This window comes from Arvicola amphibius, chromosome 3 (assembly GCF_903992535.2).
Source record: "Arvicola amphibius chromosome 3, mArvAmp1.2, whole genome shotgun sequence".
Taxonomy (NCBI): Eukaryota; Metazoa; Chordata; class Mammalia; order Rodentia; family Cricetidae; genus Arvicola; species Arvicola amphibius.
Window position 1 is genome coordinate 88,275,365 of NC_052049.1, and position 19,592 is coordinate 88,294,956.

Consider the following 19,592-nt stretch of genomic DNA (forward strand, 5'->3'; position numbering starts at 1 on the left):
CCTGCGTCCAACTCAGAGAGGAGAGGCATGGTGACTGCCTATGGCGACTGCCTGGTATCTGCCTGATTCTGCTTTCTTTCTCCCACAATTCTGTTCTGTCTACTCCACCTACCTAATTTTCTTGTAAGATGTTTGCTTCTCCCCTGTTTTCCTCTCTATCCCTGCGCTTTCTCTCTATCTCTTTCTCTCTTTCCTGCCTCTACTTCCTCAGTATCTAGGACTACACATACCTAAACTCTTCAAGGCTGTTGAAGACAATCTTTATGATTTCATTCTTGGTGTCATATACTTGGTGCTGAATTCATCCTTAAAATGGTATTTGTTTGTTTTTAACTCAAAACCATTTTTGTGTCTATAATGAAAATAAAGGTCAACTTACTTTTCAAATAAGAGTCTTCTAAACATTGATCATAAAGGTTCCTTATTATTGAATTGCTTTGTGCCCTTATTGAAAATTTGTTTGTTGCCAGGCAATTATGGCCCACACCTTTAATCCCAGCACTCAGGAGGCAGATCTCTGTAAGTTCTAGGGCCAGCCTTGTCTACAGGATAGCCAGGGCTATTACACAAAGAAACCTTGTCTCATAAAAGAAAAAAAAAAAGAAAGTCTACACATGCCAAATTTCTTTGTAGCCCTCTTCTGTTCCTTTGACTTTCCAGTATGAAATACTTCAGTCATTTTTCATATTGTTGAAGACTATTATTGTAAATCTTCTTAGTTTCCTACATCTTAACTTTGTTATGAGTTTTCTGCAGTCTTTTTTAACAATCATATTTACTATTACCTTCCCCCTACTATTCTCCATTTTCTGTTGGTCATCTACTGCTGGCTCTGAGGCCTACCCTTAAGAGTGATTTGTTTCTCCAAAGAGACTCCATTAGAGAAAACTAATTTTTCTTATAGAAACAGTTGTCTATTGAAGATAACTTCTGGGTTAGTAATGGAACTTGTGTCTGCTTTCCCTTTTAATGCTGGGACCCCATCCAACTCAGATCCATATAGACCCTATGAATGCTACCATAGTCTCTGAGTTCTTACGTGCATTGGTCCTGCTGTGTTTAAAAGGCCTTGTTTCCTTAGTCTCCTCCATCCCCTCTGGCGCTTACAGTCTTTTCACCTCCTCTTCCACAGGGTTCCCTCAGTCCTGATGGGAGGATTTGTTGGAGATACCCCATTTAGGATTGGGTTTTCCAAAATCTCTCAATTTATGCACATTGTTTGTCTGTGGGTGTGTTTATTTGTTCCTGTCTATAACAAACAGGAAGAAGCTTCTCTGATGATGGCTGAGCAGACAGTGGTCTATGATTAGGACAGAATGTCCTTAGAAGTCATTTTAGTGTTACATTCCTTTAGAAGAATAGTATTTTGTGTTCTGTTAGGTCCCTTGCCTGTATAATTTCAGGTTCTTAGTCACTTGAGCAGTGTCATGGATGTATCCCTTCTCAAAGAGTGATTTTTTAATTTCAGTCATTTACTGCTTGGTCACTCTCATAAGTTTTGTACCATTATTGCGCTAGTACAACTTGCACACAGCACATCATCATTGTAGTTCAAGGATTAGTAGGTGAGTTGGTGTTTACCTGTCTTACTTGCTAGAATGTAGAATATATCTAATACCATGAACACTAGGGGTTAAGGCTCTAGTTAGACACCTGCTCAACAACTTCTTGTTTAATGAGTTTCTTGGGTGTTGCCCTTAGCAATGGAGCCTCACCCTGGATTGTTTAGGTATTTCCATGGGCCCTCTTTGACCAAAAGCTCAATTACATATAACCCATCCCCAGCACTAGAGGCTTCATTTGTTGATGAAACATGTCCAGTTGAGGTTCCATCTGTTCCATTATTTGGTTATTCATTTTAGATCACCTTCATATTTGTATATATTTTAGATAACTTCTACTGTATTGAGTGACCCTTCAAATGGCCCTTATTTTTAACTGTCCCTCCTCATATTTCCTCCTTCACACCCTTTCTGCCTCCCTCTCGCCATCTAATCCTCTGTTCTAGACCTACCCCCAATCCGTCCATGACCATCTATTTTTTCCCCTAATTGGGAAGATCCATTCCTCCCCATTAGTCCCTGGCTCTGTATCTCATCTCTGTGCTTATGTGAATTGTGGATTATTGCCTGCTTATCAAAGATTTAGCAGTTAATATCCACTTATAAGTGAATACATACATGTTTGTCTTTTTTGAGTCTAGGTTTCCTCACTCAGGATGACTTGTTTAAGCTCCATCCACTTACTTGCAGATTTCATTATTTTTTTTTTCAAGGTTTATAGTGGACTCATTTATTTAACAGCGAGGGAAAAACTTATATACCTTCTCAGTACCCATGTGTTTTCATGTTTTGACATTTGACATTTCCTGCTCATCTCTCATTGGCTAGGCACGATCAGGACCTCTGGTAGCGCCTGTTGTTAGCCACACAGAAAACACTGCTTGGTCGCTTCTTATTGGCTGGGCACAGACAGGAACTTTGGCAGCTCTAGGCAGACTTCAGGTTGGCTCCTTTCATTCTGGTAGGCCTTATCTTCCTACACAGAGTGACGTTTTATCTCCTCTTCCTGGGCTATCTCATTGGTCTGGCAAAGTTTGTAGAGCACAGACATTAGTTATCAGTACAAAGCCTGAGGCCTGGCATAATTAGAGATCCCAGCAACAAAACCAGGCAACCTTCAATTGTGCTCTCTGCATGTTTATGGCAATATGTTTATTTTAAGCAATTCTTGTATTTAAACAAGAAAGCATTATATCTATAAGACACCAAACTTTGAAATATCCTGATTTTTTTTATATTATTAAGGAAACTACACAGATAACCAATTCTAGAAGGTTCCTTTAATTATACTAATCCTGTAGATAAATATCTTCTCGGAATTTCTTTTTTTAACCAGCTGAGAAGTATTCTATAGTGTAAATGTACCATGCTTTCTTTGTCCATTCTTCTGTTGAGGAACGTCTAGACCGTTTCAGTTTATGGCTGTTAGGGAAAGAGCAGAAATGGAGATGGTTAAACATGTGTCTCTCGATTAGGATGAAGCAACCTTTGGGTATATGCGCAAGAGTGGTATAAGTGGATCTTGAGGTAAATGTATTCTTAGCTTCCTGAGGAATGCATTGATTTCCATCATAGCTATATAAACTTGCATTCCACCAGCAATGGGTGACTGTTCCACTTACTCCACATCCTCACCAGCATGAGTAGTCATTTGTCTTGGCCATTCTGGCTGGTGTATGATGAACTCTCAAAGTTGTATTGATTTGCCTTTCCCTAGTGACTAATAATGTTGAACATTCTTTGAGGGATCCTCAGCCATTTGTGTGCCCTCTTTTGAGAATGGGTACTCAGGGGATTGGTACCACATTTTTAAATTGGGTTTTTTATTTTCTTGATGTCCAGTTTTCTTTTTTAGTTCTTCATATATTTTAGATATTAGCTCTTTGTCAGAAGTATAGTTGGAAAAAATCTTTTCCCATTCTGTGAGCTGCTACTTCCTCCAAATGATGGTGTTGTTGACCATACAAAAGCTTTTCAGTTTCATGAGGTCTGAGTTATTAATTGTCCTTAATGCTTCTGCTATTGTTATGTTCAGAAAATCTTCCCCTGTGCCAAATGAATTCAGAACTATTCCCCACATTCTCTTTTCTCAGATTCAGTCTATCTGGTCTTATGTTGTAGTCTTTGATCCATTTGGAGTTAAGTTTTATGCAAGGTGGAAAGTATTTATCTATTTGGATTCTTCTGTATGCAGCCATCCAGTTTGACCAGCACCATTTGTTAAAGATGCTATATTTTCTACCAAAGTGTATTTCTGGCTTTTTTTTTTTAATTAAGGATCAGGTGTCCATTGGTGTGTGGACTTGTCTCGGTATTAAATATGATCCCATTTATCAGTATGTCTGTTTTTATGGAAAACCATGCTGTTTTTATTACTATAGTTTTGTAGTACAATTTGAGAATTGAAAATGATGGTACCTCTAGCAATTACTTTGTTATTTAGAATATTTTATATTACGAATTGTGTGTATGTGTGTGTATATGTATGTATGTATATACATATATACATATATATATATATAGTTATAGTTATAAAAGATATTGTTTCCCTGATTTCTTTCACAGTCCATTTGTATTTGCCCATAGGAAGTGTTCTGATTTTTGTATAGTAATTTTGTATCCTGTAGCTTTGCTGAAAGTGTTTCCTGATGGATATTTTAGGGTCATATTTATATATAAACCTTTCATCTGTGGTTAGAAGTCCTTTAACTCCTTCTTTTCCTGTTTGTATTCCCTTGTTCACCTTTATTTATATTATTGTTCTAAGACTTCAAGTTCTATATTGAGTAGGTATGGAGAGAGTGGGCAATCTTGTCTTGTTCCTAATGTTAGTAGAAATGCTTTGAGTTTCTCTATTTAGGATGATGTTGTCCCACAATTAGACAGCTATGGGTCAAGAAGAAATGCCAAGAAAAAAATACAGAGTTCTCCTCACTAAGTAAGAGAGACAGCCTTTGAAAAGCAGTGACTCCTCACATATGCCTGCATTCAGCTTAGGTGGCCTGTGCCCCTAAACAATGGCTACACTTGGTCTGTCTCCCACATTTGGTAAGTTCACTAAACGAGCATGTCTCTTTTCATGCCTAAGATAGAGGAGATATGGATATGTAACCTGTTGAGCCAGGATGGGTGAGCTGAATGATGGTAGTACATATGACTGATTATAGGCATGTATGGGCTTGGGACAAAGAAGAGCATGTGTATAGTTCACATATATAATGAAGAAGATAAAGGTGAAAATTAACCTCATGTGATCTATTGTTTTGATAAATTTGAGAAAAGCAGTAATTTTAACTCTTGGGACTTCCTCACTCAGAAAATGGGACTATGTAGAGGTTGACTATCCCTAATCTGAAAATCCTAAATCTGAAACTTTGTGAGGATAGCTAAGATGCCACTTGTAAAAAATTCTATACCTTATCTCAAGTGACAGGTTGCAGTCAAAATAGCTGTGTGAAAAAAGAACCTAAAATAGCTGTGTTGGAAAAGTATCTAAAATGATCTTCAGCTATGTGTGTAACTGTGAAGCATAAATGAATCTTTTGTTTAAACATCTTATACATCATTATATTTATTGAAAAATGCCAAAATTTTTTAAAAAGTACCTGAAGTAAAACATGAGCCTAAGCAACTCATGTACAGGATGCATTGTTGCTTGTGGTTATGTATCACCAACATCCTGTTCTCTGTCTTTGTTTGTGAATAAGCAGGGGAGTGTATGGGGGTGGGGTGTGTGTGTGTGTGGGTGTGTGTGTGTGTGTGTGTGTGTTATTTGAGTATGCTTATTAGAAGGCAGATGAATTTAAAGGATTTTATTTTCTTGTCTTAGTTATATCTTCTCAGGGCTCTGCAGGTAGCCAAGAATCAGAGCTTCCTCTTCCTTCAAAATGCCATTCTTGTCAGCAGAATATGGGTTTGTTTGCTTGCTGTGCTTCAGAGCCTAATACACCAACTCGTGTTTCTTCTCAGGTACATAAGACCTCAAGGCCCAAGGGTAGGACAAGTACAATTTCAGACACCTTACCATCACCATTGCATGGATTTCTTTTAGATGCTCATCTAGGTCAATGAATGCCTGATCAAGGACTAGGACAGTAAGGAATATCAGATGGTTACAACATTATTAGGGAAATTAAAAGAAGTGAATTATGTAGCAGGTGTTCCTTTCATGTTTGCATACTGCTCAGAATCAATTGTAAGACAGAGAAAAGTAAGTAAAGCTAAAAGCTGTCAGCCACCCTGGAGGTGGAAAGCAATTTTCTTCTTGTCAGTTGTACTTGAAGCAGTGAGACAGATTCCGGTCTCCTCAGAGGGAAGAGACGTTGTCTGGGAATATTCTTCCAGTACACACACAGAAAGCTTTAGCAGGCCATGTATTGATTTCACACATCAAATCTTCCATGCCCATGCTCTGCCTCTGTTGTCTTCCCAGGAGAACACTGACTTCCTGGGTTCTCACCGACTTCAAATGTATATTGATTGTATTCTAGGAGTCTGTGACATTCCAAGATATTGCTGTAGATTTTACTGAGAAAGAGTGGCCCCTGTTGGATTCTTCCCAGAGAAAACTATACAAAGATGTAATGCTGGAGAATTATAGCAACCTGACTTCCCTGGGTAAGGCTACCATGTTCACACACCTGTTTAGGGATAAGATGTTTTACCTAGTACTTGCTTTGACCCAAGCCATAGGTGGGGTTTGTAGCAAAGTTAAGAACAAGCAGAACTGGTACCCAACCTTGTAGGTTTCTCTAGTAGGTGGACCTGTCCATTACATTGAGCTTGGAGGTTTTCAAGTTTGTGACTGAGTTTAACCATAAATTTCTAAGGTAAGTGGTCCCATTCTTGTTGATAGAGAAGGGTCAATTAGTAAGGGAATGTACTGTATCGTATTATGACCTGAGATCAAATTCTTAGCAGCCATACGCAAAGTTGGATGTCATTGCAGATAACTTGTAAAAATTCCACAGATATGGGAGGTGAAGGCAAGATAATTGCTAGAGATTATTGGACAACAGCCTAGCTCCAAGTTCAGTAAGAGACCCTTTCTCCAGGAAATGAAGTAGTATGATCCAGTGACCGCATATGGCCTCTCTACATGGGCAAGCACACACACAGAAAAGTTAATTTATTAAAATTAGCAAAATTTAAAATTGTAAAAATTTATTCTTAAAATTTTTCACTCTTGTTTGGGGTTGTAGTTCAGTGGTAGAGTGATTTTCTAGATAATGGTCCATTCCTAGCACTTAAAACAACAACAAAAAACACCACATTCTTTTAGATGACAAATGAATGAGTGGATTTGGCTTTTATGGAAGATTTTTTTCTGTGTTCCTTAAAAATGTGGCACCATCATTTTGCGGCTCCTAAGTCTGCCATGTCCACCTTCAGACAACTCTGAAGACCAAATTATTTACCCTGGAATAATGGAAGAATTGTCCTCTGCACAGTCCCCCTTCTGTATGTGTCTTTCCTGGTGACTAGGGTATCAAGTTGGCAAACCCAGCCTCATCTCACACCTGGAGCAAGAAGAGGAGCTGAGGATGGAGGAGAGAAACGTTAAATGGGGTACTTCTCTAGGTGAGTAAACACAAGACACACAGATATGATTTTGCCTGTCAGCTCTTCAGTGATTGGAGTGGGGGACTATATTGTTGCTTTCCTGTTTCTGTTAGAAAATAACCTGGAAAATTATTTAGCTCACTTATGTATCAATTCAGAAACATGGTGCCATCATCCTAGTACCAGCTGTATTATATAAGACATGACAGATTGTCCTTGTGTAGCAGGAACAAAGTAACTTAAAGGAAAAGTTTATTTAGTCATAGTTTCAAGACTCAGTCCATCATGGCAGGAATCACCTGGCAATGGTAACTGATCCCTTAGTGTTTAACTTCTACAAGTAGAGAGAGATAAATGATGTACTCAGCTCATTTTGTCCTTTTTATTCAGTCTGTGCCTCCACCTCCACCTAGCCTGTGGCATGCTGCTGCCCACATTTAGAGTGGGTCCTCAGATAAAATTTACTTAGAATCACTCTCGTAGATGCACCCAGGGTATGTTTCCATGGTCAGACTAAATCCAGGCAAGTTAATAATGAAGATTATCCTTGACAGCATGGTAGCATGACTGTAGTCGAAACAAATATCCCATTGTGAAATAGGAAGCAAGAGCTAGGAGAGGCCAGTGTTGGTGTTACTTAACTGTCACTATTTGTCTCATGGTTTTCTAAACAGGGTCTTACTGTAGGCCAAACTGGCCTTGAACTCATGATTCTCCTGCCCCCGCCTCATGAATGCTGGTGTCACATGCATAGGTTACCATATCTACCCTTATGAGACAGCCTTCTCTTACAGGATGTCATTAACTTTCTAAGACTAACATTGGTTCCATCTAAGAACAGTGCAATCAGTGGCCTATTACTTTACAATAGGCCCCACCCCTTTAAAGGTTCTGCAACTTCAATGTCACTGTCCTGAGGCCAACTCTAATACATGGACCCTTGAACAAATATGTTCAAAACATTAACATGGAAGCACATTTAATAATGCTAACTAGGAAATAAGGACTTTGTCTTACAATCTGTCTGTTTCTTTTGACCTGTAGTTTCATCTCTGTGTTCCTTTGAATCTGGCATTTATTATCATTTATTCATTTTTTATGTTCTTCCCTTGTGCCTTGTCTTTCCTGGTATATTGTTAGAATTTACAAAGAAGTCTACTTTTCATTCCTATCATCTCACTTTTTTTGAATGAGCCAGGTTATCCAGTTTTATTTTCTTTCAGATTCGGGAACACCATCTCAAATAAAGTGGTCCGTTGTTGTGGAAGATATTTTTGGTGAGGAAACATCTAATGGAGTGATATTGGTAAGATTTCCTTAGGATATATCTTTGTCTTTCTTGAGAAGCCCAAGGCAGCCACTAGTCAGCTCACCGAAGAATCAGTCAAGTGGCCTACTCTGAAGGAAACAGGAGTTCCTCCACAGTGCCAAGCTACAGTTGTAAACTTAGTGCTGAATTCCATTGAGCTGGTTCCATTGAAGTATTTGTGAATACTAAGTTCTAAGAGTGCTTAGTTTCTTTGTATAAAATGTCACTTAGCATAGACTGCATACAGTCTATACATATCTTAGTATATGTTCTACATTATTGTTAGATTACCTATATCACCTAATACAGTGTGGTATGTAAAATGTGTAAATAACTTTATTACTATATTGTTTAGATAATGACAGAAGTTTATGTGTATTCAGTATTAATATAGTTATATTTGTCTTTAAATAGTCTGAGTCTGAGGTTGCCAAAGTCTTGATATTGAACTCATTGATACTTAAATGAGACCCACTGAACTGTCAATTTAGGGCAGGATCCCAAATCTAGCCCCAGACTTTCTCATTTAGAGTTCAGATAAGTAAATAGTTATATAACGTGTGATGGAGATTAATTTGGTTTTAAGTACTGAACAAAATTTGCTTCAAAAAAAGCTTTATAGGGTACTGCACATGAAGCTTTATGCTATGGTACCCACATTTCCTGCTTTTATTTTTTAACTAAGACAAAGATCTTGTTGTTTAACTCAGGCTGGCTGGGTACGCAAAGTTCTTGTGCTTTAGCCTTCTGAATTGGGTTTACAAGTGAGTGCCCACCACCACTTCAAGCCTCCTTTTATCTTTGATAAAGCTCAAATGAAAGAGAAAACAATGACATCTTTGGTCATTCGATTTGTTTAGACATTGTGTTGCTATGATAAAAACACCATGACCAAAAAGCGTTTGTGAAGGAAAGGGTTATTTAGCTTACACTTCCACATTCATAGTCTGTCACTGAAGGCCAGAACAGGAACTCAAACAGGGAGACAGAAACTGATGGCAGAGGTTATGGAGTGGCACTGCTTACTGGCTTACTCTCCAAGGCTTGCCTAGCCCACTTGTTTAAAGAACCGAAGACCATCAACCCAGGGATGGCAACCACTAAATGGGCAGGCTCTTCTCCATTGATCGCTAATTAAGAAAATACCCTAGTCTTGCCTATAACCCCATCTTATGGAAACAGTTTCTTAACTGAGGTTCCTTCCTCTCAGATGACTTTATAAAAACTATTCAACACTGTCACGGTAATATGTTTCTATTGGTGCTAATTTATTCAGAGATAATATTTAAGAGGCTGGGTCTATAGACTCTAATGTTAAAGCCCATACTCTGTATTTACTAGGCCTTTAGTTAACCATCAGCACCAAAACATAAAATGAAATAAGGGGTGTTATAAATGCTAAAGTCAGCTCTCGTCTCTTAACCAACAGGAAAATTCTCATCTTTTGGAGAAATCATCTGATTCACCCATTTACTTGGTTGTCTTCAGTATTTGCCCTCACTTAACTCAGCAAGTTGGAAGACCTGTAAACAAGAGGCTCCCTGTCTCCGCCATAGTTGTGGAGTTGCTTTCAGGAAGAGGACTCAGCTGCCGCAGCACATGCGCATGTATGGTGGGAAAAAAGTGCATGAGTTCACCAGTGCCAGAAAGCCTTCACCACCAGCGCTTCTCTTACAAGGCATCGTAGGATTCACACTGGGGAGAAGCCTTATGCATGCAGCAGCTGTGGTAAAGAACTTCAATGACTCCTCAGCTCTAAGGAGCCATGCAAGAACTCACCCTGAAAGAGAAGCCCCTTGACTGCAGTTCAGTGTGGTAATGCCTTCCGGACTCCCTCTGCTCTGAAGATACACATGAGAGTTCACACTGGTGAAAGACCCTACAAAGTGATGAGTGCAGCAAAGCCTACGGTAGGAGCTGCCACCTCATAGCCCACAAGCGGACACACACTGGGGAGAGGCCCTATGAGTGTCACGACTGCGGAAAGGCCTTCCAGCACCCCTCCCACCTGAAGGAGCATGTCCGGAACCATACTGGGGAAAAGCCTTATGAGTGTACCCAGTGTGACAAAGCCTTCCGATGGAAGTCCAACTTCAATTTGCATAAGAAGAACCACATGGTTGAGAAAAGCTATGAGTGCCAAGAATGTGGGAAGTCCTTCAGTGACCTCCTATCAAAGAGGTAAACACATGAGGGATTCATATTGTAAAGAAACCAGTTGAGTGTTGCCAGTGTGGGAAAACCTTCCGGAACCAGTCTATCCTGAAGACACACATGAACTCTCACACTGGGGAGAAACCTTATGGCTGTGATCTCTGTGGAAAAGCCTTCAGTGCAAGTTCCAACCTCACTGCACACAGAAAGATACACACTCAAGAGAGACACTATGAATGCCCTTCCTGTGGGAAGGTCTTTGGTGATTACCTGTCACGGAGGAGGCATATGAGCATTCATCTTGTCAAGAAGCGTTGTGGAATGTCATCAGTGTGGAAAAGCTTTCAGAAACCAGTCCACCCTGAAGACTCACATGAGAAGCCACACAGGTGAGAAGCCTTATGAATGTGACCACTGTGGGAAAGCCTTCAGCATAGGTTCCAACCTTAATGTACACCGAAGGATTCATACCGGGGAAAAGCCCTATGAATGCCTTGTTTGTGGGAAAACCTTCAGTGACCATTCATCCCTTAGGAGTCATATGAAACTCACCAGGGAGAGAAGCTCTTTGCCCAATCCATGTGGAAAAGGCTTCAGTGAGTACTCAGATGTCAAGGAAACCTGACAGTTTAAGAAGTCACAAATCTTTCATGAGCTCTCCACATAAAAATCACAAAAGATCACATGGAACTGGGATAAGTCCAGTTGTGTGTAAAAATTGAGAAAGACTTGACTTGGTGTTCAGCACTTGCGATCTTTCTGAGAAAACAGGGAATGGGGAAAATTTTTGTATTGGATATCAAGAAATTAGAATTTCAGCATAGTTCATAATCTGAAACTTTATGAGAATTAGGAAGAGACTATTCAACTTGAGCGTTTTGTGATAAATAAATCAGGCAAAAGTTTATGGGCACTCCAGAGTGAGTCTTCATCGATACAGTGACTAGGAAATCTTTCCTCGTCTCACATTTGTTTCATGGGTAAAGAAATCAAAAGTAAAGAGAACAATCTCAGGAAGTAAAGAAACAGGAAAAAGTCAATAAAAGAGGTGAGCAAGCTAGCCAGCATGTCTGTTATTATTGTTTGGCTCACAAGCAAAATGCTTGTTCTTTTTTTTTTTTTTTTTTTTTTTTTTTCATGGTTTATTTTTTTTATATTTAAAATTTCCATCTCCTCCCCTCCTCCCTCACCCCCTTCCCTCCCTCCTCCTCCCCCTTCCCTCCCCTCCTTCTCCCCCTTTCCTCCCCTCCCTCCACCCATACCTCCCCTCCCTCCCTCTCAAGGCCAAGGAGCCATCAGGGTTCCCCACTCTATGCTAAGACCAAGGTCCTCCCAACTCCCCCCAGGGTCCAGGGAAAGGTGATCGGCCAAGCTGAGAGGCTCCCACAGAGCCCGTCCATGCAGAAGAATCAGAGCCCAGAGCCATTGTCCTTTGCTTCTCAGTCCAGCCCCCGCTGTTGGCCACAATCAGAGAGACGGGTTTGGTCGCATGGATCCATCAGTCCCATTCCAACTGGAGTTGGGTGATCTCCCATTAGTTCTGTCCCACCCGTCTCCATGAGTGAACGCACCCCTCACGGTCCTGACTTCTTTCTCATGTTCTCTCTCCTTCTGCTCCTCATCAGGACCTTGGGAGCTCAGTTCAGTGCTCCAGTGTGGGGCTCTGTCATTTTCTTCATCTATCGTCAGGTGGAGGGTTCTTCAAATACGTGGCACAATCAGTAAGGAACTCTGTCAACAAATGATGCTGATGCTGAGATTCACCAATAGCCTGGGCCTTCACAATGAACACGACTGGGGTGAACCTGTACAATTCCAGTAGTTAAGACACTGGCAACTTGGTCGTGTGCACAGACTCCTGGGAACTTCAGCAACATTCTCAACCTTCCAATAGCCAGTGAAATCTCGTTGGCTTCATTGGTTCTTCTTCTTTCCCCTCTTGTTCCTTGACTTTTCTCCCTCATGTTCTCGCTCCTTCTGCTCCTCATCAGGACCTTGGGAGCTCAGTCCAGTGCGCCAATGTGGGGCTCATGTCACCTTCCCCATCTGTCGCCAGATGGAGGTTCCCTCACGGTCCTGACTTTCTTTCTCATGTTCTCTCTCCTTCTGCTCCTCATCCGGACCTTGGGGGCTCAGTCCGGTGCTCCAATGTGGGGCTCTGTCATTTTCTTCATCTATCGTCAGATGGAGGTTCTATGGTGATATGCAAGAATTCATCAGTATGGCTATAGGAACTGGCCTTTTCAGGCTCCCTCTCCTCAGCTGCCCAAGGCACTAACTGGGGGCGTCTCCCTGGAAACCTGGGAACCCCTCTAGGGTCAAGTCTCTTGACAACCCTCAGGTAGCTCCTTAAATTAAGATATATGCTTCCCTGCTCCCATATCCACCCTTCCTATCCCAAGCACCCCATTCCTCCGACTCCCCCCGTTCTCCCCTTCACACTTTTCTCTCCCCCATCTTCCTTGGCCAGTCTTGCCCAACCCTCAAGTTCCCAATTATGCCGGAGCGATCGTGTCTACCTCCATATCCAGGAGATTACTATATCTTTTTTTGGGAGTTACCTCTTATTATCTTCTCAAGGATCCCAAATTTATAGGCTCAATGTCCTTTAATTATGGCTAGAAACCGACTATGAGTGAGTACATCCCATGTTCATCTTTATGGGTCTGGGTTACCTCACTCAGAATAGTGTTTTCTATTCCATCCATTTGCCTGCAAAATTCAAGATGTCATTGTTTTTTACGCTGAGTAGTATTCTAGCATGTATATATTCCACAGTTTCTTCATCCATTCTTCCACTGAAGGGCATCTAGGTTGTTTCCAGGATCTGGCTATTACAAATAATGCTGCTATGAAGATAGATGAGCATATGCTTTTGTTTGTATGATTGGGCATCTCTTGGGTAGATTCCCAAGAGTGGAATTGCTGGGGTCCTGGGGTAGGTTGACCCGAATTTTCCTGAGAAACCGCCACACTGCTTTCCAAAGTGGTTGCACAAGTTTGCATTCCCACCAGCAATGGATGAGTGTACCCCCTTACCCCACAACCTCTCCAGCAAAGGTTATTATTGGTGTTTTGGATTTTAGCCAATCTGACAGGGTGTAAGATGATATCTCAAAGTTGTTTTGATTTGCATTTCCCTGATAGCTAGGGAGGTGAGCATGACCTTAAGTGTCTTTTGGCCATTCGAACTTCTTCTGTTGAGAATTCTCTGTTCAATTCAGCACCCCCATTTTTTAATTGGGTTAATTGGCATTTTTGCCGTCTAGTCTCTTGAGTTCCTTATATATTTTAGAGATCAGACCTTTGTCAGTTGCAGGGTTGGTGAAGATCTTTTCCCAGTCAGTAGGCTGCCTTTGTGTCTTAGTGACAATGTCTTTTGCTTTACAGAAGCTGCTTAACTTCAGGAGGTCCCATTTATTCAATGTTGCCCTTAAAGTCTGTGCAGCTGGGGTTATGCGTAGGAAACGGTTCCCTGTGCCCCATTTGTTGTAGAGTACTTCCCACTTTCTCCTCTATCAAGCTCAATGTGTTCAATTAATATTGAGGTCTTTAATCCATTTGGACTTGAGTTTTGTGCCTGGTGATAGATATGGATCTACTTTCATTCTTCTACAGGTTGACATCCAGTTATGCCAGCACCATTTGTTGAAGATGCCTCTTTCTTCCATTGTGTACTTTTGGCTCCTTTATCAAAAATCAGGTGTTCATAGGTTGTGGTTTTAAGATCCGGGTCTTCTATACGATTCCATTGGTCAACTTCTCTGTTTTTATGCCAATACCAAGCTGTTTTCAATACTGTAGCCTTTGTAATAGAGTTTGAAGTCAGGATGGTAATGCCTCAGAAGAACCTTTATTGTATAAGATTTTTTTTGGCTATCCTGGGTTTCTTGTTTTTCCATATAAAGTTGATTATTGTCCTCTCAATCTCTGTGAAGAATTTAATGGGACCCTTGATTGGGATTGCATTGAATCTATAGATTGCTTTGGAAGAATTGCCATTTTTACTATGTTGATCCTCCCCAATCCACGAGCAGGGAGATCCTTCCATTTTCTGGTATCCTCTTCAATTTCTTTCTTCAAAGACTTAAAGTTCTTGTCAAATAAAATCCTTCACTTCCTTGGTTAGAGATACTCCCAGATATCTTATGCTATTTGTGGCTATTGTGAAAGGTGATACTTCTCTGATTTCCCTCTCTGCTTCCTTATCCTTTGTGTATAAAAGGGCGACTGATTTTTTGGAGTTGATCTTGTAACCTGCCACGTTACTGAAGAAAATGCTTGTTCTTTTAAAAGGAAAAGGGCATCTGGAAAATATTTTACGTGGCACTGACATGCACACTTTTGTAAAACTCTTTTTCAGACGTTATTGATCTCAACCCAGGCAGTTTTGCTCCTCGGAGCCATTTTTGTCAATCAATAGTCTGAGTTCTGGGTTTGAAATGGGGAGAGAGTAAGTAGGACAGGCTTGGAGAAGATTGACAGCAGGATACGCGCGATATCAGTGTGCCACATAGCCTTACAAGTACACAAAAGTCATCCGAGGTTCAAAGAGTGTGTGCCAATACTATGCTGTTAATCGTGCTGAGTTTGAGGCTATCCTCAATTTTATGACCTCTATGAACACTCAGATTTGGAGGAATTTTTGCAGCTTCTTAACAGAAAAGAAAAATATAATTCAGTTCTTTCTGAAAATGTGTGAGAACATACACTTCTAACTTCTTCGGCTAACTCTCTGTGAAAATGTTTGTGGCCACAGTCTCCTGTGCCTGAATGTAGGATTGTATTTACAAGTCTTTCATAATGACAAGATAATGATCTTTTTATTTTTAGAGTTATGATCCTCTGAGTAACTCTTAGGCCCCATCGCAAATGATATGTAGATACTATTTTCTTTGAAAAACTTAACCCCATCAGTGGCATATTTAGAACTATGTTATGCTATCTACTGGGTAATGTGGGTATTTTTGGTACCTGTGTCAAATGCATTGTGATTAAAGCATAAAGCTTCCTAATGCAGATCTTTTGGTTGCTTGTGACTTTCTGTCAGAGTAACAGACTTCTAGTTGCTTCCCCAGTATGCATTTTAAACTCCTATAGCAGAAGAATCAGTTTTATTTGATGAGTAAATGTGCTACTTTAAGAATCTTTTGCAGTAGTTTTCTTGCAACTAGTACATTCTTTTTTGTTTTTATTTTGTTTATTTTTTGTTTTTGTTTTTGTTTTCAAGACAGGGTTTCTCTGTAACTTTGGAGACTGTCCTGGAACTCAATCTTGTAGACAAGGCTGGTTTCAAACTGACGAGATCTATCTGCCTCCAAGTTGCTGGGATTAAAGGCATTGCACCACACCACCCGGCAGAGTATTCTCCACATTCTATGGACCCCAAACATTGATAAACAGAAGTCTTTGGCTTTTTGAGAAAAAGATCTTGGAGAAAAAAAAAATCTTTTTTTTTAATTCATGTGTGACCTGAAGATGAAAACTACAGGTTACAAGAGGACACTCTCGAAAGTCACAGTAATCCCAATCTTTACGTGACTTCTTAATACTTTACAGTGGTTCTTCAATTTATTGCACCTAGACTTTCTATTATCTGAGAAAACAATAAATTCATTACAAGTTTACAACAGGATGGATATTCGTTTTTCTGTTAGCTTTACTGGTTGGAAGTGAGTTTTTCTACCCTTATGGTTGCTGGCCAGAAACCTATACCATGTTATCTGGAAAGCTAATCACTGCCTACCTTTATGTAAGGTTTAGTGAGTACCTCTTCAAATTTTTAGATACAGACTTTTAAGTACTTTAAGTCAAGTATTCATGTGGCATTATTGATATGTTATGCTTTTGATAGCTGTGTATAGATTCACTTCAGGGTACTATAGTAGTGCATCCCTATAAACCTATTATACACTCAAAAATTAAGTCATTCCATCATTAGATCCAGATCCCTGCAACAGTGGAGTGAAGTCCTAGTATTTTCCGTTGTGAATTTGTAAATTTGAAAATCTTAAATGGACCTCGCAGATACGGTTTTCATAAAACCCCAAAGAAGAAAATATCAGCATTTCCATTTCACATGTTGGCATCTGAGACAAGAAGTTTGGGTTTCCTAAAACCCACTTGTTAGCAAGTATTTCTTAGGATTTAGACCCTGATGCCTGCCTCTTTTTATGATAGCATTATTCTTTGATACCTAAGACTGAAAGACAGTGATTCAAATTCTTACTGTGATGAAGCTTTCCTTGTAGGCAGTGCCAGGGCACCTGATGCATTTGTTGCTGTATATCAGGTAATAGCAACTAAAAATAAAATGTTACATATGGTGCTAGAAGGCAATTGGAGCTTATGTAGCACTTGGGTTAGAAAAAAAAAATAAGAAAATGCTTGAGCGAGGTGTGGTAACTGTGTGCCTTATAATCAAAGAGCAGAATCCTTGGCAGTTCAAAACTAGTGAGTACTATTCGTGGCCTAGTTACTCAACAGCCAAGGCCTAGTATGACAGAAAAAGCTCCTGGTGTTGAAGATGGTGTTAGAGTATACCAGGAACCAGGTCTAAAAGACTGCCTTTTAGCCTCAGTGAAGTAGGAAGTCAATGGAGGGGTTTAGTTTTGTTTATTTTGAGACAGGGCCTGACTGTGTTGTCCAGACTGATCCTGAAATACTGATCGAGTGGCATTCTCCTCCATCAGCTTCTCTGATGGCTGGGGCCAAAGTCCATTGGGGAGTTAGGAGGCTTCATAACTTCCCACTTCTCTGTTCTCAAAGGTATCACACTGACTTTTAGATTGATAAAATGAAAGGAGCAGGGCACCACCCAAAGCTAGTTGTAAAGACTTTCAGAATTAATGGGAGATACAGGGAAGATGAGATTAGTTAGTTATAGGTATGATAGCAGTGAGTAAGTCACATAGTTCAGTGATCTGTGGTTTCAGTTCCCTCTTGACACCAGTGATCCTCTACTGTTTGACAGGGTGTGAAATTGTGAGTTCTTGAAATAAAATGCCAAAGTCATTTTTTTTAAAAAATATGAGATTTATCTTATGTGTATGAATGTTTTCAAAAATGGATTTACAGGTACCAGAAGCATGCCTTGTACCTGCAAGTCCAAAAGAGAGTGTCTTTTTCCTGAAACTGAAATTACAGAAGATTGTGATCAGTTATTTGAGTTCTAGGTACCAAACTCAAACTCAGATCATTTGCAAGAGCACACACCGTTTTAACAGTTGAGCCATCTCGCCAGTTCTGCCAAGTCATTTCTGTAGTGATGGTTAAAAATCACTGTGTATATTTTAAAACAAGTTTTATAAATACACGCAGGAAATCACTCAGTTCCAGAGTCTGAAACTGAGTTAATCAATCATTACATGAACAACCCGTGTAATCACCAGAAAAAGAATTTTTTTTTTGCTACCTCCAATTTAGAAATGCTCAGATTTCCTTAGTTTTCTTTAATGTTTATATGATACATGATGTTTTGTCTCCCATTACTTATATTTACTTTGTATGAGAATTAAACCTATATCTTAACTTTATAGCATTCACTGTGTTCTTTTATGTTTTAGTTTTTAACATTGCTTCTTTAAGGTTTTCCATAAATATTACTCTGTTGAGATAACTTGTTTGGCAACATTCTCCACATGCAGATTTTATTGTGTAGCTATGTTGACTAGTACTGCTGGTAGAAAAGACAGTGTGCAGCCTTGCTTCTTCTAAGTGGGAAATGTCTCTAGTCTTTTCCATTAATTGTGGTAGCACTTTTTAGTACCGAGACATTTAGTTTCATCCTCCCAAGTAACCCCTGCCTCTTACTCTACAAGGCATCTATGGTAACCCTATTTAAGAAGCTTAATAGACAGTCTCACAGAGACCCATCAGCAGCTAGTTAGGTCTGTGCCATACCAGATGCCCTCTGTGAAGGGAATGTTCACACTTGTTACTTAGCTCTTTGTCCTTGCTAAATGGAAAAGCTCCAGCAACAATCTCAACATATGTTTCAGCATAGACTATTGCAGTAACAGGGACTGGACTCTGAATTTGGTGGTATATTTGTTAGTTGATTTTCTTCTACTGTTTGCTGCTTGATGGTACTCGTATTGCCTTCTCGGCAGGCTTGTGCTTGTGCTCTGTCACTGAACTAGGCAGCTCGTCCTGTCAAGACTCAAGCCTCTATCTTGTGTTTTCATTCATATTTACCTTTTTGAGGGTCTGGCTTATCATTGGTTTTCACACGCTTCGTCTCTACCATATAGTAGTGCCACTGTTGTTCTTTACCAGAATTAACGCAGAGGAAAACATGTTCTTTATACGTTTATCCTAAGACAGAACATGAGATTTGAAATAGTGTAGTCAAGAAGACACATGGGTCTCAGGAGATAATGCCCTTCGGCTTCCTAGTCCCTTAGAATAAAGAAAGTAGGAAGAAGGTTTGCCGTGCCTACTGGATAATTGCATATGTATTTATTTTGCTATGGCCAGAGCAATCCTACTTGTTTTTGTAGTATTGCATTTGCTTCATTCTAGTATTGTAGGAATTGAAAGTAGGTTGCTGGACCATGTTTAAACTTGATTTTCCTTGCTGTTTTTTAAAGCACCTGGATCTCTACTTTCTTTCTGTTTCTGGTGCTAGAGAAGGAACCTAGGGTAAATACTAGGAAATACTGTACTATCAAGTGACGTCTCAGCCCAGAGCTTCTTTCATGAGTCTTTCCACCTCTCTTTGTTTTGGTCTCACAGATCTTAATTTTTACGCCTCCCCCTCCCAAGACACACACCATTCTTCACTTGAAGCAGTGCGGGATGTTTTAGTTGCACATTGCTAGCTGTCTTGCTTTCAGAATGAAGGTCAATTTTGAAATCAGTTAGTGGGCATATAAAATATATAGACAAACCTACTTTCATAGACAGTTTCTCACCTTGGACTTTTTATAACAATCTCCACTAACATGATCGATCTTTTTTTTTTTTTACTAGATGATAGGGGGAGAATGGACAAACGAGCTCTT

General features: G+C 39.9%; 1 pseudogene; it reads left to right on the forward strand.

Moving 5' to 3' along the window:
- Positions 1–10: 10 nt before the first annotated feature.
- LOC119810051 lies at positions 11–11,389 on the forward strand (annotated as a pseudogene).
- Positions 11,390–19,592: the final 8,203 nt, after the last annotated feature.